The sequence below is a fragment of the Thunnus maccoyii genome, chromosome 8 (genome assembly GCF_910596095.1).
Source record: "Thunnus maccoyii chromosome 8, fThuMac1.1, whole genome shotgun sequence".
Lineage (NCBI taxonomy): Eukaryota > Metazoa > Chordata > Actinopteri > Scombriformes > Scombridae > Thunnus > Thunnus maccoyii.
In genome coordinates this window covers 6,768,735-6,795,827 of record NC_056540.1, presented here as the reverse complement: position 1 = coordinate 6,795,827, position 27,093 = coordinate 6,768,735, and the positions used below count along the sequence as shown (strand labels likewise).

The 27,093-nt window shown below is 39.7% G+C and overlaps 1 long non-coding RNA gene across 2 annotated transcripts; it reads right to left on the bottom strand.

Moving 5' to 3' along the window:
• LOC121901695 lies at nt 1-26,978 on the bottom strand. 2 transcript variants are annotated; one of them, XR_006097359.1, is made up of 3 exons: nt 23,055-23,607; nt 1,698-1,835; nt 1-1,543 (listed from the first exon to the last, which is right to left on the bottom strand). It is a non-coding gene; the product is annotated as an uncharacterized LOC121901695 (long non-coding RNA). The 2 variants fall into 2 exon arrangements; XR_006097360.1 differs by lacking the exons at nt 1-1,543; nt 1,698-1,835 and adding exons at nt 16,263-17,504; nt 26,523-26,978 and having other exon boundaries at nt 23,055-23,231.
• Nucleotides 26,979-27,093: the final 115 nt, after the last annotated feature.

The window sequence follows — 27,093 nt, the reverse complement described above, 5'->3', positions numbered from 1 at the left end:
TAAAGAAGAAAATGGTGCTCAACTTTATTGCTATTAAGAAAATAACACCTGAAGCAAGAAAATGAGCCATACAACTTAACTTGCATTCAGACCAAGTGAAATGTAGTCACATAACAGGCATATGTTACAAGTTTAAGCAAAATAAGATGATATGATACTAAGATATATAGACTCAACATTCTTTCGTCCTTTGTTTGAGTCACTTTCTCCCTTGTTTGTCATTTCTTTCTTTGCACAATGTGTGCCTACATGCTTCAGATAATTGTCTTTGCTCCAGGGACGCACTGAGACTAAAAAATGGCCCTGGAAATTTTTACCCAGACCAGCCCACCACAACCAGCCTGTGGATACTCCATGACCCCTGCCCCATCGACACACATACAAACACACCAGCCCTTAATACCATCACTTATAAGCAAAAAGGATGGATACTCTAGGCTACTGTAACACTAATACAGAGCTATTTTAAGAGCAGGTAAGAGGTTTGTTGCCAGCAGGTCACCACTGTGAGGATACCATGATACATTCAGGCTACCATATTGTGCAGTCAGTAGCTGTGTTTCCATTAGATTAACAAGAGAATTTTAAGCAAACTTTTGAAATGCCACAAAAAGTGAAATGCAAATTAGGTGCATTTCCATCAACTGGTTTTAAGCGAATATACTAGGCTATGCAATGCATAGTTTCATCAGAATATGGCGGTGGAGAGAGGTCTTCAGGAATTTGTTTCAATTTGGCAAGTTGTAATTGTTCTTTCATGTCAGCTAGTATTGACCATGCTTAATGCTATCTGGAGACGCCAGAAGACACCACGAGTGGAAACAGCTGGTCAGTCATGTTAAGTTAAAGGTTCGCTACATTTATTCAACAAATGCATTTCCACTCATTTTGCGCATAAACTCTTTTTCAACATTTCCATAATCCACCTCAAGCGAGTGTAAAAATTTTTTTTTGCAAAATTGAGGAATTTTTTTTCGAGGTTTGGTGTTTCCATTAAGCTTTTTCAATGCGATACTTCAAAATGCACATAAAAATAGGTTAATGGAAACACAGCTATTGTTTCATGATGTCTATATCTGAATAGACTGTATAATCTATTTCAACACGGGAAATAAGTCAGATAATGCCATTGCCAATTTGATCACTTTAATCTTGAAACTTGAAGGACTTACTCTTCAGGGTTACTCTTCTGGGTATTGCTGGTCTATAAACAATAAATAATAAGTGTAAACATCTACTGTACATATTTCTTCTTCTGTTAAAGTACAATTACTCTTTGGAATTGTTGGTTTATAATCAATAAATAATATTGAAATAAACACCAGGTATTTTAGACCTTTGTACTAGTGCTACGGTATTGGTGTCTATGAACAATAAATAAAAAATAAACAAAAAAGGTGGGGTAACGTATCCTCACTCCAGGATGGAGGAAGGAGGTGGGAATGACGGAGAGAGGGGCACTGAGGCTAGCGTCGGTATCCTCACTCCAGGGTGGAGGAGGGAGGTGGGGATGGAGATGGTGGTGGTATTGATAAGGGGCAAGCTAAAAGAAAGAAAAGACAATATAAACAATTAATTATAGGTGAGCAACATTTGGGTTCAACAAACATGTCATCTAAGCAAGTTGTAGAGAATGTTTTATCTTATTGGATGAGCAGTTTCCTCAGCAGCTCGCCTTCTGTGCAACTGTCAATCACCATGTCAGTATCCAAGGCCATTAGGATGTCCTTCTTCGTGGCCATCAGCATGAAAGCCTCTTGATGTTCTTGTGAGAGGTTGCTCCTGAGTCTGCCTTTGATGTACTTCAAGGTAGAGAACCTCCACTTACAGGTTACCTGGGTGATTGAGAGGGTGAGTAGAAACTTGTAGCCAAGGCCAAGGATAGGGTATGCATCAGTCATCATGTTGTACCGTTTCAGTATTTGGTAATCATGGGCATGCATGTCGGATCCCTCTGCCTCAAGAGGGCACCAACGCATTATTTTCTGCACTTCTCTGTGTACGTGCTCATAAGATGTATGTACAAACAAATGAACCCCAATGTCAGTCCTGCAGTACAGGAAGTGCATTGAGCCTGACACTTAAAGCAGTTGTAAGAAAAATGTAGGCTAAACCATTATAACTTAACTCAACGAACACAGAGATTCAGCCTTCCCTATGGCTATCACCATGACCCTCAGGTAGCTTAGCTATGCAAGTAGCTAATGTAAAAACACATACAGAATTGCAATTTATAGCTATGTGTTATCATGAGCTCCTGTCAGATTCTTACCACTGACGTTGTGCTCACCCTCACCCTGGATCTCAGCAGCATTGTTGACCTTGTCCCTAATGTTAGCACTGTCAGTGCTGCAGCTGCTAGTGCTCGCAATATGAAACATATAACTTATCTCCATACATGAGGTAGCATCAGCTTAAAGTGACTTTTTATCTCTAGCCTTTTCAGTGCCACCTTTCCTCATTATGCTCGGGTTCTTGTCCATTTCGACCGACTTGCCTGCTAGCTCACTTCTTCTTGCAATGAATCCACTTGTTCATGTTTGTTTTATGGGCTGCTTAGGCAGCCCACAGAGTGACCAGTGCGCCCAATGGCCAGTCTGACTATGCTTTGCTCTATGTAAAGCACCAGTTTATCATGTTCCACTTTTGAGTGGCAGGCAGATGACTTTGAATGTGCACTGTGAATGTGGAATAATGAGACATGTATTCATATTAATGCACTCCGGTGGCTCAAAAGAAGACTTGAAAGGCGCTGTGTGCGCGTGGGCTCTGACGAAGGTGTGTGAATGTGTGGGAGCAGAGGTTCTTCAATGTCCAGCCTGAGCAGCTGTAGAGTGAAGAGAGCAAAAGCAAGAAAAAGTGGAGGTGGGTGGGAAGGTGTGGGGACGGAGGGAAAGGCCTTGAGAGTGATGGCAAAATGAATGCGGCAGCAGAGATAAACACAGAGATAAACAAGAGGGAAAAGAGTGGAGGTGCACCTCAATTGTCTGTTCACATGAAGAATATGGGAGTCCCTCTGCTTATTGGTTGTAAGGTCACACGCATCAGTGTTCAATAGCTATTACAAAGGCCTGGGTGGTCACATCACCCATGGGTGATGGAGGGCTGTGGCTGGAATGAAAGCTCTCGAATGCACTGTAAAAAATGTCAGCCGTAACAGGAAATTACTTTTTTTTTTACAACCCAGTTCTTGTTTTCATTGTTTTATTCCCATGAGTTGTGCCCAGGGGTCTAATGGAGGTAAGACAGATGTAAACACCATTTATAGCATTTATGGTCACTGGATTTATCCTCTTCTCTGTCATAGTATCTTCATGTTTGCAGCCCCTACCAGCCCTTTCAGTTTCAGTTCCACAAGTCCTTGGGGTCAGTCGATATATGAAAAGGTAGGTAGACAGTAAAAATTGAAAATGAAATCAACAACAAAACAATAAATTTGTCAAAATAAATAGACAGTAAAAACAATCAAAAAGGTTTTAAAACAGAGTAAGGTTGAAAGAATATTTACGTGAGATTTATAAGTTTTGGTTTTTGTGACTTTTTGAAAGAAAAGCTACTTTTGATCTGGAGCAGGAGCATATCCCAGGCAGGAAAAGCTCTATCGTGAACACTTCTCATCATACAATATGTTCATGAACAGATGAGCAGTGCTCTCTAAGCATGTATTATACCTATGACATATTCCAATATATTCTAGTTTTTCATTTGCACTCCTTTTAGCCTTATTTCACCTGTTACAGCAAGAAAAATGATACCCTGTTAGTAAAGAGGTGACTTCACTTAATTCTCAGCATAGTTCCACCTAACCTCAGTGTGAGCTGAGGCCTAGTGACAATAAGTGAAAACTTGTGATGACACGCATTGCCTTTAATGTTGAGAAGTCCAGAGTGCACACCATGTACGTGCACCATGTATCTGCTTATTCTAAGAAACATAAGACTCATTACTGGCAAACATATACCAATTACAGTTACTTTTATTATTAGATTGACTTTTCATAGCAGGAAACGCACAGGTGGAACTAATAACATTAACAAGAAGTCTGTTCCATTAAGGCGTACCAGTAAATGATGATTGTGAGCCAGAATGCACAATAACTGGACCACTTACACCTAAATGGAATGCAGCCATAATTAATTAATTAATCACACCTGTGTTTAACAAATTAAACTGTCTGCTGTGAGAAAGGTCTATTGAAGTTTTTATTAATAATTGTAATCAGTATTTTGTCAAAGGTTCATTGACTGCTGATGTTGTTTTTTCAGTGAGGAGCTGCCTTCACATTAATGCAGTTGTACAAGTTTAAAGGGTCAATTCACCTAGATTACAAAACAATATATTGTTCCACTTACCCCAAGTAGTACTCACACATACACAGTTCTCGACTTCCTTTCATGTTTCATTTTTATCTTCTGATATTTGCCTCTGTGACATCCGCCCAGAGCTGGTCCTGACCTCCTTGGGGCCCTAAGCAAAAATTCTGCTAAGGGGCTGTACTACCTTAGCCATGACAGCCAAAATACACCAGACATGGATGCCACGCGACTCATCTGTCGCAGCACGGCCATAGCAGAGCACGTCCATTGTAATCAACTGAAGCTGCTACACTGACCATGGAAGCTGCACGCATCGCATGGCTCATCTCTATTTTTGTGAAGCTGGTTTATTTTGGTTTTCTGTAAATGCGGCTAAACAGGCCTCCAACAGGTAAAAACTACACAGAACATATATGTACATCTGTGTAAAAAAGGATTAAAATAAATACCTGATTGTACCAGAAGCAACGCAATGCAGCAGTGCAACCTTGTGGGGTTTTCTTTGCAATACAAATTAAAATAAATCAATCAAATCAATGTCTATCCATGATCCTGTAGTGAAAACGGTGTTGTTAATTAATGCAGTACCAATTAATATAGTCTACACTTCCAAATCTTGAATAATCAACTGCATTCTCACTTGGCAAAACTCAATATGCATGCAGTGATGGAGACGGTGGTGTAGCAAGTAGAAATCCCCACTCTGCCCTGGCTTCATGGCATGTTGCGTCCTTGCTTGGTGTATTTCAGCTGTAAGCCATGTAAATCATTTGCCATTGCCACAGTCACACCTGACACCCCAGTGCTCCCACTACAATCCTCCCTCTTTTAAAACAGTTTGCTCCATCTGTTAGTCTAACAATAAATAGCCCTATACAGATTAGTGTTAGTACTGGATGATGCTGTGGATCTACTGAGTTTGTGCTTGTACTGGCTGATGATCCAGCATTTCCTCTACTGACAAACTTAAGCATAGCACCTGTAAATTATAGATAACAATACTATTATTTATTTTATCAGCTGCATAAGGCCCATTCAACCTGGCTCCTCCAGATTTCCTTTTATACATTTTCAAATATAAAAATACTATTTATACTATGGCTTGGCTTCCTTGAAAACTTGGTTATTATTTGCTGAGAGATATGCATCCATATTGCCCAGTATTCCCAGCTAATCAACATTCTAAATTCAATATTTAATCAACAGTCAATGTCAATCCATTGCTTTCCATCTTGCATTAGTCCAGAGTTGTAACTAAACCTTGACTGAGACACTAGATAATCATTATCTTATTTTAAAATTATGAGGAGTGCCATATCATGCCATATATTGTCTGGAGTAGTTTAATTTTGTGCACACGCATATGACTACATGTTCATGTGCGATGTGGTTATTTTTTCCAAGGTGCAGTTTATATGCACTGTTTCTCATTGACGTTTATCAAATGAAATAATTAGCTATATTTCACTCTCACTTTTGTCAGGCACGTCACAGAACACAGAAGTGGCTGGCAAGCAAGCAAGACACAGACAGACCAGGAGATGCACTACCCAGTTAGGTTAGTGAGACAGACAGACTAGAGAGAGATGCATTGCAAGCTAGCACATCAACTTCATGTTACTGTTATTTGCTGACATCAAACTTCAAATCAAACAAATTCAAACAAGAAGAGAGAACACAAGTTTACCTGATTGCTGTTCCCTCAATTCACTCTCATGGTGTTTCTTTTTTCTCTGTTCGTGACCAAAGGCATGATTCTGCGTCATCCTCTCATCGAAGTTGTAAACATTGACACCTGCTTTGACACAAGGGGGAGACAGGGCTCTTGCATAATTTGCGGGGCCCTACGCAACTTGCGTAGTGAGCGTATAGGTCCCCCTGGCTCTGCATCTGCCACCAACCCAATACAATAGAAGAGACTGAACTGCTGAAGTTCTGTGCTTTCTCTCTTGGTCCTCTCACTCCTATGTACATCTTCCTCTCTGCACAAAAGCAAAACCTCTCTGTGTAAAGATAACCAGAGAGGGTGTGTGGGAATGAGTCGGCATTTACAATAAGGAAATACATTAATTAACTGAACTATAAAATCAATTGTTACAGCATTTGGCAAAGAAAAAAACAAAAAAATAAAAAACACCAGCAACCACAGTTGAAGTCAAGCCAAAAGGGATTTTAGGTTCTGGGAACACTGATAAAGCATTGATCTAACTCGTTTTACTCCCCTGTTTATCTGTTTCCTTTTCCTTTGTGGGCTTTCCTCATTCTTTTTGGTATTCTGCCTCTGCTCATGTTCATCTGTCTTGCTCCTACTCTGGCCTGACAGGCCAGAGCTTTGGGTGTTGTGTCTCTTTCTGTGTTTTTTAGCTTGTGGTGTGTAGCTATTGGCTGGGAGTTCCAAACATGAAGTGTTTACTGATATTTATTGGTTGGAAGTGTTATTTTATGGCAATAAAATAACTATATCTGAGGTCTGTTATCTTCTCCTCACATATTTTCCTTCCTTCCTTTTTCATTCTGTCTTAGCAGAAATGTCAATTCCTGTCCTGTAACATTGTTATTTATTGCTTCACTGAGTGGTCCCATTGTTAGACTTACTCTGTGCTTTATTTTGAAAGTTTGGCTTTGTGTTTAATCACTGTCTCCTTGTGTTTGTGTTCCTTAAGCTCAGGAGGAAAAGGAAGGAGCTTTCTTTTGGCCAAGCAAAACTAGCTATCAAAACTACAGACAAGTCTTCACACAAGGAAGAGATGTCATTGATCTTCCAACTTTGTTCCAAGCCTTTGTAACAACTAGAATTTCTATTGACCTTATGTATGACTTAAATATATCCTTAAACTGTACAAAAGAGAACAATTATATGCGCTAGTCCTAGTTCCTCTCTTCCCATACCCTTTCTTTTTCTGTTGGTCCTCAAGTATGTACAGTGCTTTCTCATGGAATCAGCTGGATGTGTATGCAAACGACAGCCCATTTGTTAGCCCATTCAGGTGACAGCAAGACACTTGTACCAAGGTTATCTGTATGGTACATTTGAAAGGACAGAAATAGAAAAAAAATGGATTGCAAGATGAGGCTCAGGAGGCAAGTAATCAATAAAGTAAAGTGGAGCGTCCTTGAATATAATACTAGAATGTTTAACTCTTAGTATGGCTACACTTAACTGTAACTGTAACTGTAACTTAACAGTATGCAGCTTGTGAAGTTAATAAAAAAATCAAAAATCCATCCATTTTCCACCACTTATCCAGGACCGTGTCGCGGTGACATCAGACTGAGTAAGGAAACCCAGACATCATTCACCCCGGCAATGCCCTCCAGCTCAATGTGTTGAAGCCAACAGAACCACATCATCTGCAAAAGGCAAAGAAGCAATCCTGAGGTTCCCAAACCGAACACTTTCCTCCCCCTGGCTGTGCCCTGAGATTCCTTCCATGAAAATCACTAACAGAATCTGTGACAAGGGACAACCCAGGTGGAGCCCAACGAGTCTGACTTACTGCTGAGAATGCAGACACAGCTCTCACTGCGTTTATATAAGGACTGAAATCCTTGCAGCACCCCATACTACCACAGCAGTGCCCACAAGGTGCCCTGAGGGACACGGTCTTAAACCTTCCTCTCAAGTATCCTTGCAAGGGTGAAGAGCTGGTCCACTGTTCCACAGCCAGGATGGAATCTGCATTTTTCCTCTTGAATCCCGTTCAGCAATCAGCCAGAGCCTCTGTTCCAGCACCCTGGCATCAGCACTCAGCCTTGGGAGGCTGAGTAGTGTGTTCCCCCAATAGTTGGAGCATACCCTCCTTCCCCTTTTTTGAAAATGGGAACCACGACCCTTGTCTGCCAGTCCACAGGCACTTTCCCCAATCTCCATGTGACACTGAAGAAGAGGTGTGCAAACCATGACAGCCCAACAATGTCCAGAGCCTTCAGCATCTCAGGGTGAATCTTATTCAGCCTTGTCACTGAGGAGCTTTTTGACTACCTCAGAGTCCTCCGCCAAGGATATGAGTGAGGCTTCCCCTGAGTCGCCCAACTCAGCCTCCTTCAAAGAGGGAATGTCAGTCAGGTTTAGAAGTGTTCCTTCCACCGCCTGACAATGTCCCAGTTCTCCACCCACTGAAAACAGCCTGAGTTAAGCCCTGCTTCCCCCTCATGAGTCCCCTGATGGTTTGCCAGAACTTCTTGGAGGCCAACTGACAGTCGTTCTCCATGGCCTTCCAAAAATCAAAAATATATATATATATAAAAATCAATATAAAAAATAAGCCATTACATTTGTGATTCCTCTAAATACCAATGTATTCAATTATTTTATAAAAAAAATAAAATCTGCCATTCTCTAATTTGTACTCCTCATGATAAATTGTTGTCCTTTTTCCATAGATAAAAGCCAGTAAAAAAATGTACTCTGCAGATTATAGCTGGGGTTTCCAATATCCCAGTTATATTTAGGTAGCTCTCTAAATCAACTTAGTTTTAATTTATTTTGGATGTTGTAAGGAATAAAGCTGGTGTTCAAACAGTGCATTTGTTCATGTTTACAGAAAAGATTTGACGCTGTTCAGCTGAGAATGTGTTAGTAAATTAAAACAGGAATGAACCACACAAACAGGTGTAGAGTAATGACAAACTACACAAGATGAAGGTTGACATTCTACATGTACAAGACAGTTTGTATCTCTGCTTAAGATAAACATAACAGAAAAGGGAGGGAGTGTGTATCTCAATAGTGTGAACTGCAATAACCATAATTCATTGCACCAAGAAATGATGTTTACGAATTATGTTGAAGAGTTCATGCTTTTGTAATTATGTGGCAGCACTGATGAGTATAATATAGTACCACAGTCAGTTAATTGTGCTGCAGCATGTATGTTGGCTAATAAAGTAGCCTCATTGACTTAAAGGGCAAGTTCACATTTTTTCAAGTCTGTCTTCAAACAACACACACATACATATAATTTGATGAAGTGGAGGTGTTTCACCTCACTTCAAGATTTTCCTCTTCATCTTTGCTCTGCCAGCTCTTACCTCCTCCTCCCTCTCTCCCCTCCAGCCTCTCACCATAATCCAGCCTGTCGCGAGTAGCCACTGACTGTCTTACTAATGAACAATTCTGTCTTTGACAATAACCTCACGGCAGCAAAGCTATGGGAAAGAACAATGTGACTCTGCCAACTTCTTAGCCAAGTTCAAACCTCCCAATGTCAAACTTTGGAGTACTGCTTTAAAGCCTGAGTCTAAGAGAGGCAGGGGACATAGTAGATTCTAAATGCTCAGGCACAGATATAGAAACTCAAGATTATGTGGACTTAATTTGAATTTCCTGTGCTTAATACAAACTCCTGGGCTTGTGGACAGAAGAAGTAAGCATGAGAGGCTAAGTAGGTGCAAGTACATGTAGCCCATTTTGTCTTTTTTAGGGGATGACTGGATCTTTAGGGGGAGATAGCAGGTCAACAGTATATGCCACATAGAAGTGGTATACATCATCTGAAATCCTGAAGATTAATTTGAAGTGCAGCTCAGCACTGTCTGTCAACTTTCTCTAGTCATAAATCTTTAATAAACATTGTGTTTTAGCCCCCTTCTCAACAAGTAAGCATGACATGGGTGGTACCAATAGATGCCTTAGATCATCTAGTTTCAAATGATAACAGTATCTTCACTCTAGCTTTAAAAGCCAGCTACAGCCTCTGAAAGACAGTAATGTCAACCAAGAGCGCAGACGCCATGCAGGTCTCTGAGGGTTAATAGATTTTCTCTCCTCACTCAGCCCACAATATTTGTTCATTTTCTTCTCTGTTTGTGTTGAAGGAAAATATGAAAAAGATATGTTAATGCTGTGTTCTGTTAAGGTCGAACATTTTGCTCTTCTAAAATGATATGAAATCTAAAGTTACTAGCATGTGATTAGCCCAGTGGTTTTCATTATGGGTGTCATTAAATATTGTAATAATTGACCATAAATGGAATCCAGTGACCCCAAAATTTCCAAAAGAAATTGTAAGTGGGACTGTTGCTTGGTGCCTCTACCAGGAATCTGTTTTTGCTATCTCATTAAACATTAGCTTCAACTTATTTTTAAAAGTTGTAGCTAATGTGTTCAGAGCCTACCTGCTGAAACATTAATATTTAGGTATCAAGCAGAATAGTTGTTTCCTGGAATAGTTGCTGTAGCTAGTTGGCTGCAAAGTTGTTAGCACTTAACATGTGGTTCCTGTATGGTTCTTATGACTTTTGGGGCAGTTGCTAGGGCCTGAGTGAGTGGTCGCTAAGTTGTTCTAAATGATAGTTACTTGGTTACTAAGGGGTTGTTTAAGTGTTAATTGGGTGGTAGAAATGGGTTTTCAAGGTTTTTGCTAGGAGGTTGCTATGGTGCCCTGGTTATGGTAATTGCACTGTTTGCTACTGTTTTTCAAGTTGGTTGCAAAGTGGTTGCTATGGTTTCCTGGACAGTTGCTAGGGCATTAAAAGTGGTTGCAAGGTGGATGCAATGGTGTTCAGGGTGGTTTCCTGGGTGTCGCTAGGTGGTTGCTAGGGTGTTTGGGATAGATGCTATGGTAATTCTAGGTGTTTGCTAAATGGATGTGAGGGAGTACTGTAAGTTGCCAGAATGTGATAGCAAACTGGAGACTTTTGGAGGGCAGAGACAAATGCTGTTATCCCGCCAATAGAGGCGTCATATCTGGAAATGTGTTATTCTAAAGGGCAGTAAAAGATGACATGTGTAGTCGTTTAATTTGGAGGAACTGTTGTTAAATAAGGAGAACTATGCGTAAAAGAAATAATCTTGCAACTATTGCAGACATAAGTGCCAATTGTCGCAACTGGGCTGAATTTAATTTTATTACCAACAACTGTTTTGTGCTGCTATGAGAAGGCAAAATGCTTTACATAAAAAAATGACCTATGAAAATCCAGCATACATTGCAGGCAGACAGGCACTGTCAGCAGAACAGCTGTACAGTATCCAGGTATCATCACTGTTATCAATAAAACCTGTGCTGTGCTACATTAAACCTGCTGTGAGATACAGTATGTAGCAGCACTTAGACAGAGCCGTCTATCAAGTTAAGTTTGATCAGATCAGATACGATAAGCAGTCTTATATTCAGCCAATCACAATCAGCTGTGTCTCTGTGTGTCCTCAAATTGATGTCCTATCAAGTTTGATGGCTGCACATTAATTGAACATTTTCACATATCAGAGGTGATAGATGTACTGTATAGATAAAGACCAAGAGTACTATTTTGGCCATGTTAATTCTGTGATCTCTGCATTCACATGTCTGAGAACTGAAATATTAAAATAATATGGTGTTGTGATTGCACCATGTTGAACTCCAGATAGCCTTTTATGAAAGACATTACTTTTATGACTTATTCAGTTGTATTCTGAAGGAGAAACAACTTTATCCAATTGCCTTTCTTACATTTGAGGGCCACACATGCTGTGATCCTCAAACACATCATCACAAGAGAGAATTTCAGATTTCTTTTTGCACTCATTCTGGATTTCCTTTCTTTTCTTGTCTTGCAAAGTTTTGTCTTTAATATTTTTCTCTGTCTTTTCTTTTTTTTTTTCTCAATATCTTTGCTCTCTTCTGTCTTGCCCCCCTTCCCTCGCCAAATCTTTCGCTCCGACATCCTTGGCGCTCAGCAAGAAAGATGTCGCCATTGGGAAAAAGTAGAGTTGCTGTTGCTCTTTTGAAGCATCACACAGCTTACAGCACAAGGGCACTGCTATGATCAGAAAGAAAGATAGAAAGAGGCAGGGAGACGAACAGAAATTGAGAGAGACAAGAGGAAGGAGACTGACGTGGAGAAGGAGGGGTAGATAGATAGATACATAGAAAGAAAAAGAGACAATATCACTCTCAAACATAGATATGAAGAGACATGAAGTAAGAGATGGAGAAAACATGCAAAAAAGATGCTGTATGTTTAAGGGAAATGAGTGAGAAAATTAGATGGAGAGAAAAGAGATCACGAAAAAAAAACTTAAAGAAGGAGATCATAGGGTTTGAGATTGAGCAAGTATGCAAGAAAACACCCTGAGGAGGGATCTACCTCCTCCACCACCTTATCTCCTGTTCCCAGGGTTTAGGAAAAGCTTAACAGAAGACCCAGTGACTCTACAGAACATTCACAACTCCATACAAGAGTGGGAAAAACCAGAGAGGAAAGTGAGGACCAAGGGGTGAAGAGGAGAGAGATATAGAGAAGTAGAGGAGTCAAGAAGATAGGAGAGGAGAATAATGGGGAGAAGAGGGCATGGGATAACAAATTGGTGGGGATAAGGAAGGGAAAAGAAGAAGTGGAAGATGTGAGGATAAGAATATAAGAATAAAAAGCGTGAAAACAAAGGAATGCAAATTAATATGGGATAAAACAAACCAATAAGTATAAACATTCAATGTTAAACATTTTGGAAAAGATGCCTGTTTGCTTTCTTCCTGAGAGTGAGATGAGGAGATTGATATTGATCTCTGGGGTCAGGACATGGTTAGCCTAACTTATCTATGAATGACATTCTATGTCAGCATGCAAAGATGCTCACAATGACAATGCTAACACGCTGATGCTCATGTCACGTTCGAGTCATATGGGATGGATGGTAAAGATGGGAAAGGTTGTCATTGTAAAAATGCCAAAATTACATAATAACCATTAAATTAGTTCTATTCAAGTGTGCCAGTAAGACATGACAGTGTGACAGCATGCACAATACCAGGACCCTGAAACTGAAGCAGCTAAATGGAATTCAGCCATTGTTCATTTTAGTTTTTACAACTGTGCTTTTCCTACTAGTTCCCTTCCTAGTTAAATGGATTCCAATGGAGTCACAGCAACTAACATTTGAAAACGTCCAAAGAAAGACAAACCACCCCTGCAGCATAATTCATGTCTCCGCTGTGGATCTTTATTTTGTTTATTATGTTCCAAACACAGTTTTTCCCCATTTTATTGACATACACGACTTCAGTGTTACACTATCACGTCCTCTTACCTCCAAACTCCACCAGCGGTATCATATTCAGCGCATTTATTGATGAAGTGATGATTGGTTGGAATATACAGAACAAACAGATACACAGAGAAATGGATTATGCTGCAGAAACACAGTTTGACAAGTCTATGGACATTTTGATATGTTTTGACATGTTTTGCTGTGACTGTGGGTTGCCATTGAAACCCATTGTGAATCCAAGCTGACTACAGCTGCCATCCTCTGCAAAGAAACAAGCTACAAACTTTTCAGAGCCTTCACCATTCAAGCTAACATTGGGGCTAGTATATGATTTGAAGAAACTTGTTACCAAAAGTTGGAAAATTAATCTGTTTATAGAACTTTTAGTCTGTAATTTGTATTCTCTGTCTTACATTGTATATTTGGTGTGTCTGGTTAGATGGATGAATGAATGGAAGTTTACCTGTTTGAAATGTCAGACACATTTCCGACTGGGCTAAAACACCACCTGCCTGTGTCCTTATAGAACGAACATGAACTTGAAATGTTTTGTAGGAGGAATTAATTGACAAAGCATTGACTTTGTCAAACTTTATCATCATTTCTTTATCCAGTTTGACCCCAAACATCCACAGCCTGAACACCACAGCAGAGAACAGCTCGGGTATATATTCTTTCTTCAACATTGCAGAGGTAACATTGAAACCTCTGTATCTCTCTAATTAAAAAAAGGAATTAAAGTGGTGGGTTCGATTGGTGTTTAAGTGACTGATAAGACCTCGCCAACCTCTGCAATCACAGTTATTTAAAACCCTCTTATGCTGAAAGAAAACTAGGATCAGAAGCCAAAAGACAGAAATCAGGACAGAAATGTTGAAGAAAAGACAAGAGAGAACATAACAAAGAAACTGAGAAAAAAGGAGAAGGAGCAGACATAGAGGACAGAGCTGTCAACAGAATGAGTCACAAAAAAGACAAAAAGAGAAAGAATGAGAATAAAATATTAGATGGGGAACACTACTCTCCTCTAGTATGCATCACCTAATGAAGGGGAAATGAGGAAAAGAAAATGTAGAAAGAGGAAAACAGAGAAAGTGAAAAGGTACAAGTGTTCATATGGAACTCTATTTGAAAGAGAGAAAGAGACAGATCTAGCCCGATCGTACAGTCCAGTGGCTGACTGCTGCTGACAGGAGGAAGGGAAAAGGAGGACAGAATTTTCCACTCTCTGGGAAACAACAGAACCATATAAGTATAAATGTGATGGGCTATCTGCTCTTTTTCTGACCCCTTGTCTAAGCTTTGAAGCCTCAATTACAAGCAGTTTTATGCTGCCCCCTGCTGAAATGATTTTGCCACCAGCCTTGTTTATTCAAAGTGACTTCTTTGATTCACGCAACTTCGCTGTCCTGGTCACTTCAACTTTTCTGCCTCCAGGCTCCTCAAAGCGCTAATGACCTTTGACCTTTCCACTCCAGTCAGAACAAAGCCCTCACTTACCACTGTAGACTCATTCTTTTGTTGAATGCCCTCATGTCACCGTGTCCAAAATAAATTACATTCACTCACAAGCCCTCAGAAATCCTCTGCCTCCGTCCTCTGATCTAATCTCATCTTCCGAGCACTTCTCACGAGTATCACAGAAGTACGGCCACAATGGCACCCATCCATGTGTCTACAAGTGCTAGTGTATAATGGGATATAATGGGATCTAGGAATTGAATCTTATTCTGCTGTTGGGCTCATTGTAACATGGAGCGGTATATATCAGGGAGTACGTGGCAGTTATAGGCTAATCTTGTGAAGTAGGCACAAGCTGTCAATGGCTTTGGTGGCATCACTTGTAAATTTGCTCACTGAAGCTGTAGTATTTGTCGGGGACTTTAATTATTAATCCCTTTTGTACAACTTCAGGCAATAAATATGCTCAGGAAACTCTGTAGAATCTTAAACCAAAACAACCGAATACTGCAGGTTGTTTGGAATGAGAGAAATGTCTATACTGAAAGTTCTAACTACTAAAATGCAGAGGATGCTGCAGCAAAATATGCCAATAAAAATCTAATATAAATAAATAAAATCTAAAAAACATCTCTGTAAAATGGCAGCCATGATGATGATGATATGGTGACCAGAATATTAATTTTGCCTTAAGTTTGTCTCAGTTATATTTTATTTTAGTAGATTTTGGTATCATATTTAAACTCCAAATTCATTCATATTAATATTCATATTGTGTGCTTGTTTGTAAACAAGTGAGATGTCTGTTTGCAATTTATTTACTGAGGTGTGCATGCTTCAGATGTTTTTGCTTTAAGACTGTAGTTTTTTAATAGAGTGAATGTTTTTTTTACTAATTTGATGATCATTTTTTTATCTTAGGCCAGTGTCTGCATGTGTGTTCTTATTTACTGTGTTTTTTCTTTGATTTTTCTTATTGTGATGTTGTTCTTTCAACAATTCCCTTTGTCCACGACGAATTTCTCCTGAGGGAGACAACAGAAGTGACCTTGTCCTTGAAGTGTTTTCCCCTTATGAAGAAAGGCAGACTGTCTGTTCAGGACTCGTACGATAGGTCTCGACCACTCATAAATTCATTTCGTACCTCAGAGAAAATTCTCAGTACAAGGAAATTGATGAATGAATAAATCACTTGTACGTGCCTCTTAAGAACTAATCTGTATCTCTGGTCATGCTGCTTTGATTTTAATTCTTTTTGTTACTGTCCACCAAGAGTGCAACAATATTAAAAGAGTGCAATGCTATTTTTATATTAAGGTCGGCGAGAGAGCGTGGTCATGGATAAAAGAAAACAATGTTCAAGTGCAATCTATGGTGTTAGACACCACCTCGAGCTCTTCATTGGAGAGTTCTGAGGTGATAGAATAATGTCACAACACTTCCACTATTGATCTTGAAAGACAACAGTGATAATTTACATAATCACAAGAGGTCACTAGTTGTGGTTGTGGTTTAACAGCCAACACCTTTATTGTACGCTACGTGGCCAGTACCAAACAGCAAACAAAGTTAGCGACTGGCTAGTGAACATAGTGAAACATCTAGCAAGCTGAAGATCCAGATGTTTTTGCAGGAGTTGGTGGAGACAAGAACAATTTCAACCATTTATCCATTATTTTTAGCTTTAGCTTTAACTTTTAAGACTTTTCTGCTTACTTGTGTATAGGTTTTCACCCACTCTTTACAACATGTGGTGTTCAATGTGCGTTCAATTATTTTTGTAATTCCAATTTTATCAAATTAGATGATCTACAGAATCTTTCCATGTACCTCTTGGCGACGGCAGAAGTACCCCCTGGTTGGGAGTCACTGCAAGGTGAAGACATAATCTAGAAGAAATAATCATACAGTTTTATTAACCATACACAGGCGACCTGTGTCAGCACATGGCCTGGGATGACCGACGCTGTATTCAATAGATTGTTTAAGCATTTTAACAAACAACCAGTCCTGCTGTTTTTCTGGTGAAGTCTCGTCATATGTAAGATAGACATCTGAAGACAATTTTCTTTTCTTCAACAAACTTGCACACTACAAACACCATACTTGTATAGACTACCACACTGTGATCCTTAATTGATAGGCAGCATGAAAAAAAACAATGAGAACAATGTTGTAAGATGAAAAGTCTCTTTGCTTATCTGTGATTGTATGGAGCCAAAGGCAGGTTTTAGATAAGGAGTTTAACATCTCATCTGAGAAATAAAAATATGCTGCTTTCCACTGTGGAAGATTAAATTTAGGTTTTCTGGAAAATGACAACTATACAAATCACACAGAGATCAAATCATAGCCCCAAATTACCTCATCTGTCAATCATTCCCTTTCCATGTTTATACTCTGCAATCAAGCTGTGGCTTTTTGCACAGCTTCCATCATTAGCCAATCTCAGCGAGTTCCAATATTTTCCCAGCTGCTCTCTGCATATATGTGTTTGTCTGTTGTTGTGTGTCGGAGTAAAATTCCTCCCCAATTCATCCCTCAGGCTAACAGGCTGGTCTTCACTGTTCTTTGGTTTTATTTCATGTCACATTTCCCACCTGCGGTGACCATTTTACATCCTTGCCAGCATGTATCGAGGTTAATTAAAAGGGGATGCCAGATGGTGCAAGTGACAGAAATCCATTGGTTCTGGTGTAAACAGGTGGTTGTTCATAAGTAAATAGTCTCTGGATGAAATCACCAATTTTGCCCTGAAAACAAACAAAACATCAACATGTGTGAAACAAGACAGTTTTAAAAACCGTAGTATTGATTTGTTACAGGACCAGAGTGTGTTCTCTCACTAAATTGAGTTTTAAATGGAGATTGGGAGGGTTGGAAGATAGTACATACACTCAAGTATAAAAAAAACCACTGTGAACCATTGCATATTGATAAATTACTAATGATATGAATTAATTCAAAAGCTTAATCTAAGAAAAATGTAAATGGATGTATTAAATAGACAGACCGGGTTAATCAAGGTGAAAGCTTTTATTCATCATTGATTTTGCTCAACGAGTCCAACTTCGTTTGCAGCGGGGAGGTGATGAAACAGAAGGATGAGAAGACAGATTTTTATATTTGAAGAAGGGGGATAGGCCAGAAAATGGTACAAACGGGCTCTCAAAAATCAGACGGTATTTTTCTGTGCAACAACTGGTGTTTGTTTGGTGCTCATATCAAATACAGCGGGAAAACAGAACATCCACAAAAGCCCACAAAGTACAATAAATAAGTTGGAATTTGAAGGTTTTTGATGTGCAGAATGCAGGATAAAGAGCACTGACCTTGAAAACACGTTGCTATCTGAAACAAGACTGATGATTGTGTTTTGTTTTGTGACCACTATTGTTCATATAAGTGCACTCAGAAAAAATATATTTTGACATGATTGAAGGATCCTTTTTTTTGTTTTGGTACTTCCCTGAAAAAAATAGGATAACATCTTTACTGCTGTTTGGGTAATTTCTAAATTTGAGGACGTGTTAGGGGCATGTTCACTTCTTCAGGATGGGGGAAAACCAGACATTCACTTTATCAGCTGTAAACGAACTGATATGACTGGTTTGTTCTAGTCCCAGGGGGTCTAGCGAAATAAACATCTGGCAACGCCTCATGTTTACCTGCTGTAAGGTCAACTCACTGTACCCGAGTAGGATGCAACTGGTTCAGGAGGAAGTCCCCTTTGGTCAAACATACTTAATATATGTGGCTGGAGTTTTGTATTTTTAAATGTTTTATTTAGTAGGTAACCCCAATGAAAAACGGACCAAAGAAACAGAACAAATAACATCACGTTTCATCTCACTTTAGTTTCACCTTGATGACTAAAACCCATTATTATTATTATCCCGTAATGTGCAGTTCTGTGCTGTTCCAGTGTGTGTACTGATGGGGTCTAAAGAGAGCAATTGTGCATACAAATGGACAATAATAATTTCTGACAAATCATCATATAATGTGTTGAGCTGCAGTGCTGCACTTTGCCAAGTGCTGCACTGACCTCCGTGGATTGAAAGGTATAAATCTGGGTGTTTCACCACTAGTTGGTTGTGTGGGTGTGGTTACTTTTTAAAAACTAATAAAAGACTCATTAAAAACAGCCTAGAATAGCTGTCTATGCAAAAACCACTGCAGTCAGATAACATGGAGAGCAGTATTGGGCAGTAGCGCATGACTTCCGTGTTACGTGTTACAGTAATATTATTACTTCTTTTCAGTAACAAGCAGTGTAAGGGATTAAAATTTGAAATTCAGTAATTACATTACAGTTACTAAGCCCGGTAACGCTCACCGGTAAAGGTCACTTTTACACTTGGGTTCAACGTGCTCGCTGTCTTACCTGATAAATGGAGGGTTGATATCTATGTGGTCTCTGCGTTCAGCTGACAGACTCCGGAGGATAAAAATGCGACTAACGGTAATTCCAAAGTTGTGTTGTAGCTTAGCCAGCTTGCTAACGTTAGCCACGGGTACGTCTACATTCAGGAGTCACTTGACGCTGGTTTGATTCAGAATTGGAGGGTGTGTGAGTCGTGCAGCTGAGGTCGGGACTTCTTGAGTGTTGTGTGCAGTCACTGAGGCTACGCTAATGCTAGCTGTTGGATGGTCAGTAAATCCTTCCAAACTGTATCCTGCCTGCTTGTTAAACCATGATGTCTCATTTTCTATTTATACATGTGTTAAACACAAAAGATGGAGCGTGCGTGTGTTGTGGATTCTCAGTTGTTTAAAGGCAACATTAACAGAGCTGATGGCTGAATAAGTTCAGTTTCAGTTGAAATGTCTGTCATTTGAATTTTGTCTTCTCAATTCTCCCTACATGATACTGTTTTAGGATTCCTACAGCCATATTTTTTATTAAGTCCTCTTTGTCCACAGTGTGCAATGTCACATGGTCTAAATGCTCTTTCAGTAGGGTTTTTCACACCAGCCATGAAATGTTTTCCTGACAAACACTGGTTATGTTTTGATGTACGCAGGGATAGGCACGAGAGGCTGGATGAGCTGAGGATAGTGTGCAATTTGAGGTTAAGCATGTCAGAGCTGAATGCCTGAGAAAAGGCTACACCTGCTCAGGAACAGGAAGCCAGAGAAACATGAGAGAAAGAGTGGTTTCATCTCACTTTTATTTTTCTTCTCTCCTCTCATATCTTCTACTTAAAACAATGGTTTAAATTTTTGGGAAATATGCTTAGCATAAAGATTGGAGGAATGCTTGTTTTAACCTGCATATGAAAAGAAAATTTACAGTTTTAAAGGAAGTAATAGCCTATTAATTATTTCTTGAGAAACAACATTGGCACAGGTTGCCATATACGAGAGCTGGTTTAGGTCTCTGTTAAGGCACAGTGGTACCACATGTAGCAAGCTCTTCGTGACAACACACTCCAGAATACCGACACACTACGCTGTAAATGGTTCCAGCACAAATCGCAAATTGTAGTTTTTACACTTGTCTTTCTATAGACAAGCTAAAAAAGATGGCTTAATAAGTAGTAGGTATTGGTAGATGTATTTTTCGCCACGCTACCTGCATGGTTCTATGCAATGTCAGTCAGTCCACCACTTTCATCCAGACTGAAAATCTCAAAAACAATGGGATGAACTGGCATGAAATCTGTATAGACATTTATGGTCCCCAGAGGGTGAACCCTAACTATGTCGTAGGCTCTGCCGTAGCCTACTCTTGCTACTGTTGCAGCTGTAAAACAGTGAATAAATTGCAGAATTTGATCAATTCAGTCCAATAATGTTTGGAGAGTCTAGTATGCATTCATTCGTCCAGCACAGGAATGTCAAACCCGACATACTGTGAAATACAGAGAGATTTATCTGGTGGTGATGGGCTTAATCAGCATTGTGTCAACTCATTTGGCAAGGGCTTGAATGTAATGGTCATTGATTTAAATGTAAAGGTTCCGCACTGCGAGTTTAATGTCAAAATACATTGTAAATAAAAGTGAGACATGGAATGTCTTGTTAGCTCTGGAGGGCAAGGCTGTGTTTTATTCTCAGGTGTACACTTAGGTCGATATGTGCTCAATCCCATGGTTAGACTCCATTTGAACGCGAGACACATGTTTATGCCAGGTGGAAAGGCCACTTCAGTCTGGCAGCCAGCAGAGTGTAGACCACACACAGGGCAGGTGTGTCATCTCTCTGTGTACCGAGCAGTGAACCCCCTGTTGTGTATTGTGACTCATCCAATGGTCCCTGTAACAGTAGTGTAGCCTGAACTTATTTGTTTCAATGCGCAGTTTTCATGTTGCTGCAGAAAAGCTGCAAAACATCACAGCCGCAAGTGCCACATACATATTAAAGATAACAGGAAAACATAGGCAACAGGAGCAGGGCTTGAAAAGTGTGTTGAAGATCTCACAGAGATCTCTCAGAGAGTTTTAACACCATGCCGGGACAGTATCAGTGATGTCAACTATAATTAATCTCTTTTTTTGGAGCTTACCCCTTAAATGTATATGAGTAACAGACTTTATCTCATAGACAGTCATGCATTCTTTCCCCACTAGTCCCATGGTACTATTTTCAGTGGGTAATAGGTTAAGTCAATTATTCATTTATAAGAAATTTGTTTCATTTCACTCAGATAACTCAGCATGACAACAAACGATAAACTGGATGTGACTTCTATAAGTGCAGATAATATTAATGTGACAGACACCCTGGTGAAACTGCAAGAGCTTAGAAGATGAACATGGGGATGTAATATTGAAACAGTTTTTCACTTTTTGAAAAATAGTCATGAGATGATGAACTCTGCCCTCTTTAATGCCTCCCCAGCAGGTGATTGTGTTGGAACAACCCATTCAGCTCATAAAGCATGACCAGATCCCTCTGTGCTGAACACCCGCAGGCACTCTAAGGTTTATAGCGGTTAAACTGAGGGCATTAAAAATTAACGAGAAAAGTACAGTATTTCTACCCAATGTCTATCATACTTGCATTTCGCACTGGAAATAAATTCCCCCTGCCTCTAAGTTGGAGCTCCAAAGAACAGCTTCCCTCCAGTGAGAATAAAGTAAGCCCACTTTCTGCCATTTTCTCCTCAGCCTGCCAGTACATATTGAGGTTCAGCGAAACATATTGTTTAATACAAATGTTGGTGGTACAGTATGGTTGTAGCCAATCTTCTTTATTTCTCCAACGTGTTTCGGTTCAGGGCCTTCATCAGGATGATTTACAGAATGTGTAAAAAGACAGACAATATATAGACAAATCAGGGTTGTAGACCGCGATGGCACCTCACTTGCAAACCCACACACTTTAAGAGGATTTCATTTTTAAGCACTTTTGTCAAAAACTCTCTGTTCTCTGGGTCTCCTGGTGATCCTGTAGAATCAGTGATATGTTGAGAATATACTCACCAAATGCCATTAAAAGTTTAAAATTAAGAATTAAATTTAGCTCATGTTTTTGCTAAACATCTTTCCTGCTCTGTGGTTTTATCAGCTGCTCAAGCAACAAAATTAGACCTTTTATGAAAAAAAGGGAATTAAAGTGTCTGCTCCAGGGAATCAATTTTACCTCGATAAATCTCAATTAAATCCTCATGTTTTGATCACATTCTGAGCAGCATGCCGACAAAGAAGCGTCAGGGACCATTAAGCAGCCATGAACCCAGGCGCTACATATCTCTTGCTAGCTAGCTAGGTACTTCACAGTTAGATTGAAAGATAAATATCAATTTTGCAGAATATGTTTAGCCTAGCTTAAAATGAAGACTGGAAACAGAAGGAAATGGATAACCTTGCTTGGTGAGACATTACCAAAACAAAATGCCTTAAAACAACTTCAGAGTCTGAGTGTGAAACATTCTTGACCTTGTAAAAAGTTAACAATTTTACATCTTGAGATCTCTGCTGGTAAACCCAGAATGAAAAGAGAAAGTAATGGTGAAATATATGAAGTATAAATTAGCTTAAAGAGAAAGGACGTAAAAAATACTGTTGATTTTAGCACTCTATCCACATGTTTCTCCCTGTGGCAAGAGAATGGGATGTAGGGCATTAACCAGTGTAATCAAAGGAATCCAGCTACACCATCCTGGGGGTTTTACCTAAGGACAAATGTTACCTCAGACCAGTACCAATAACCCAAGAGGCAATCAGGTTTGTTATACTAAGAAGCAGGAGAGGAGAGAATTAAACAATAGCAAGAATTAGTAAAAGAGTCATTAAGCATACCATCCACACATGTATTAAAAAGGAGCAGGGAAATTATTCACAGCTGAGGCTTACCAGTGGAGGGGGGAGAAGAATAGGTATCCAGAAGAGAGTCACCCCGAACCACATGTGCGCACACATCCACACAATGGTGAAGGGCCAAACCCAGGATGCTCAGATGAACACAACACACAGGAAAGGAGGTACCACCACCTACAAGCACCAACCCCACCAACCCCAAGCTCTCAGCTCCTGAAAGATAAAAAAGAGAATATATACAATTAATGAAGTTATTCAACCAAACAAAAAAAACACAATATTACAGTTGACCTGACGCTTAACATTGGTTATCAACAGTTAAAGAAAAAGGGCCTCCTGCCAGTGGTGTAACAAAACAAGGAAAAGAGAAAAAAATAAAGAAACAAACAAAACTAAAGAAACACTCTCCAAAACAATATCAGTTTGTTAGATGGTTGAACATAGGGATGCATGATATTATCGACACTACATCAGTATTGGCCGATAAAAGCTCTAAAATGAAATATCGGCATCAGCCATTTCTGCCGATTATGAGATTTATTGCCTTCTCTTTGCTGCCTGACTGTGCTTCCCTCTACGGACTGTTTTTCTCACTTTAACCTGAATAACAAACCGGGGCTCGGTGCTCTGGTTGGATCCACGTGGAGAACCGGGGCTAACGTTAGCTGGGAGGCTAGCGAAGGCTTGCTAGGCGTGCTTCCCTTCGGCCATGCTGTGGCTAACACTCTGCTAGCCTCTCAGCTAACGTTCTAGCTCCACCTTCTGCTCCGGAGGGTGGACCAGAGATTAAATCCTACACATTAATCCTGTCTGTCTAATATACTCAAAGAAAACTCTACTGCTCCACCCACTTGGTAAGTTCATTAAAGTTTTAAGGCTGAGTTTCTGAACTCCAGTCTTCCTAAGTTATTCCTTCATGTATTGTCTTTCTTGATCATACTTAATACAATATATGCTTGCATGCGTAATAGTCTCCTCAGCCATCTGGAAAAAAATATGTACATATATCGGTGTCAACAATCAGCCACAGTGAGTTGGAAATACCGGCATATCGGATATCAAAAAATCCAATATTGTGCATCCCTAGTTGAACACCACACAATATTCATTGCAGGACATAATCAGCCCTGTGCTGGCACATCAAAAAAGAAATAAACAAAATAAACCATGGAAAAAATATTACCTGTGTAAAATCATCACATAAGCTATAAAGTAGAGACGAATGAACTATACTAAGCAAAACCCGATCACTCATGGTCAGACCCGTGATTTACAAATTGGGACCCCCAACCCCCAATCACAATGCACATTCACACAATTAAAATGGCTCAACTAAAAGAGGACTAATGACAGTACTGCTGGCCCACCACGAAGTATGACCCAACCAAACAATTCAAGACAAAGGCAATGGTTATTAACACCAGCTGGTGTAAACCTAACCAACAGGATTAAATGACGTGAAAAGACATGACGCAAAATGTGTTTAAAAGTGGTGTGCTATTTATACGCAATCTCGTGAGATCACGTCGAAGAGAGAAATTGAAATTAAAATTGCAGTTTGTTGTGTCCTTTGGTTTGAGTGAAAAACGATTCAGTAACAAGATATTAAATTAAACGGAATTATTGGGAAGCTGAAGGTCAAATACAGGCCTTCTTCAAATAATGCAGGTATTTGCTGATGAATGAAACCAACCAATTTTTAAATGTCAAAGATTTCTTTAAAACATTGGGTAGGATTATTGTGGTACTTGAGGGAATTAGTCACACAGCAAGCATACTCAGCATGTAAGGTCTGTGAATGTGAATCATACATTGTATTCTGATCACGTACTTCAACACAACACACAAACATACTGTACGTACCTACTATCATAGTATCCCCAGGTGCTTGAATTTTCCCACTGCCCCATCACCTACCAGTACTGGATAACCCCTACCTCCCTACCTCCCTGCCCTTTTCTGTTTACTGTAGCTCTCTCTGATGTACATAAACTAGCCTTTGGATATATTGCATATACCTTTTTTCATGTACACACATCTCACTATCTTTCTTATGTACACACACATGCAGCAGAGTGTTATGATGTTCTCTTTAATGTGAAACTGAACTGTACCTGAGGTGTGAACTGACTGGGAGTGAACTCTGCATCTGAACCTCACATTTGATATTCTAGATCATAAAGCAAAAGCTGCTGTGTGTGTGTGCGTGTTTGTGTGTTTGTATGTGACAGAGCTAGAAAGGTGGGCTCATACCAGCGGGCCAAATATATTTTTTCTTCCTCCCCTGAGTAGGGGGACACTCAGCACACACCAGCATCATCTCCCACCGTGTTTGTGTGTGTGTGTATGTGTGTGTCGGGACCAGTGCAGATGTCTGCTGTGTATTTGAATCAGTCACAGCACACTGCCTCCCAACACAGCTGAAAATCCCTTCTCACGGCCCACTGACGAAAACAGCCCTTTTGGACAGCAAAGATCACAGCACCAGAAGCTGTAGAATAGCTGCTGCCTCTGCCTTTCATTTTAGAGCTCCCTAATAAAATAATGATGAGTCAATGGCCTACTCAGAAAACTATAAGGGAAATCATTCTGAGGCAAAGATAGCCAAGTGAATTAAGCACAAGGGCATCAATTCCTTATATCTGATACTAGATATTTTAACACTAAGTCCACCATGTGAATTCCGTGTAGCAATGATTGATGAAGAAGCACATAATTAATGGAGCAGAGTGATGAATTATTAGAACTATATCACCAAAATTTCACTCTGAAGGAGTCATTATACTGGATGATAAAAGTTTGTCAGAATTAATTTTCACAACAATCTGTAATACACCATTTTTCACACAAAGTCAAGGATGTCAGTTTAAACTAATTTGACTTCAGGTTATTTGTTTTGGTATTTTGCAATAAGGAAAAGAGGCCAGAATTGTTATTAGCAGCTGTTTACATACCGTGTGAGAGGTGCTTACATTGGCGGACTGAAATTAAAGAGACGCTATGGTAATGATTTCTTTGAGAGGGGAAAACTCTCAACAGTCCTGTTGTCTAAAATAAGGCCTCCAAATCTGGGTTTTCATTTTCCACATTGCAGTATAAACATAATAATGTTTAAGTTTGACTCACTTTGTCTAAAGGGAGGTGTGTGCTGTTTCGTAACCGATCCCCACAGGATAGGAAACCCTATTATTTCCCCTGATACCATCAATAAGCCATGTAATCAAGTAAATGACATTGACAGTGACACAAATGGAATTAAAATATCTTGTCTCATTGGCAATATTTTTGTAACATAAAACCTACAAACTGTCACTTTTACATTTCTGTTTGTGTACGGATTAAACAAACAAGATACAACATGTTAATTATTGAGTTTAAGAAGTGGTGGTATGTTTTAACTTTGGACAGAGCTGGGCTACCTCTTTCCCCCTGTTTCCAGTCTAAGCACTAAGCTGATCACCCCCTTGTTCAAGCTTTGTTCTTAAAGCTACATTTTTGGCTTACCTGATAGCAAACACTTTCCTATTTACACATCCAGCAGGCACAAAGGCAACATTATCATTCATTTGGAGCCCTATTTCTGTTTCTGGCCACATGGTGAAAGTAAAGCCGAAATTATACTTTCTGCATCCGCGAGTCCACGAGAGTCCGCTAGGGTCCGCATGACGTACATTTCATCAACAGAGGGAGTATGCGTAGGCTCTGTGCGGACACTCGTGTATCTGCAATTTATTGTGTCACAACACTGTGTTCCTGTAGGTGGCGATCTACTGTGCATGTGTAGAATGTGTCCTCCAAGCGGACCCCAGAAGGTATTATAAACAGAACTGTCCATGTATGTGTCCACTTGGGAGTGCAAATGAAGCTTCAGTCCACTATCCACTCTCCTTTTTCATGCTGTTTTTGTTCTCCAACTATTCCTGAGAAAAACAGCTGCCACTTTAGCTGCTAAATGCTTCAAGTTCACCAGCTAATTGCGCACTCTGTCTGTCTACCTTTTATTGCTGGTCTGGTAATAAAGCTACTTTATTAAAAAAAACAACTAGTTTTTTGCTACAACTAGTAAAGACTGAGA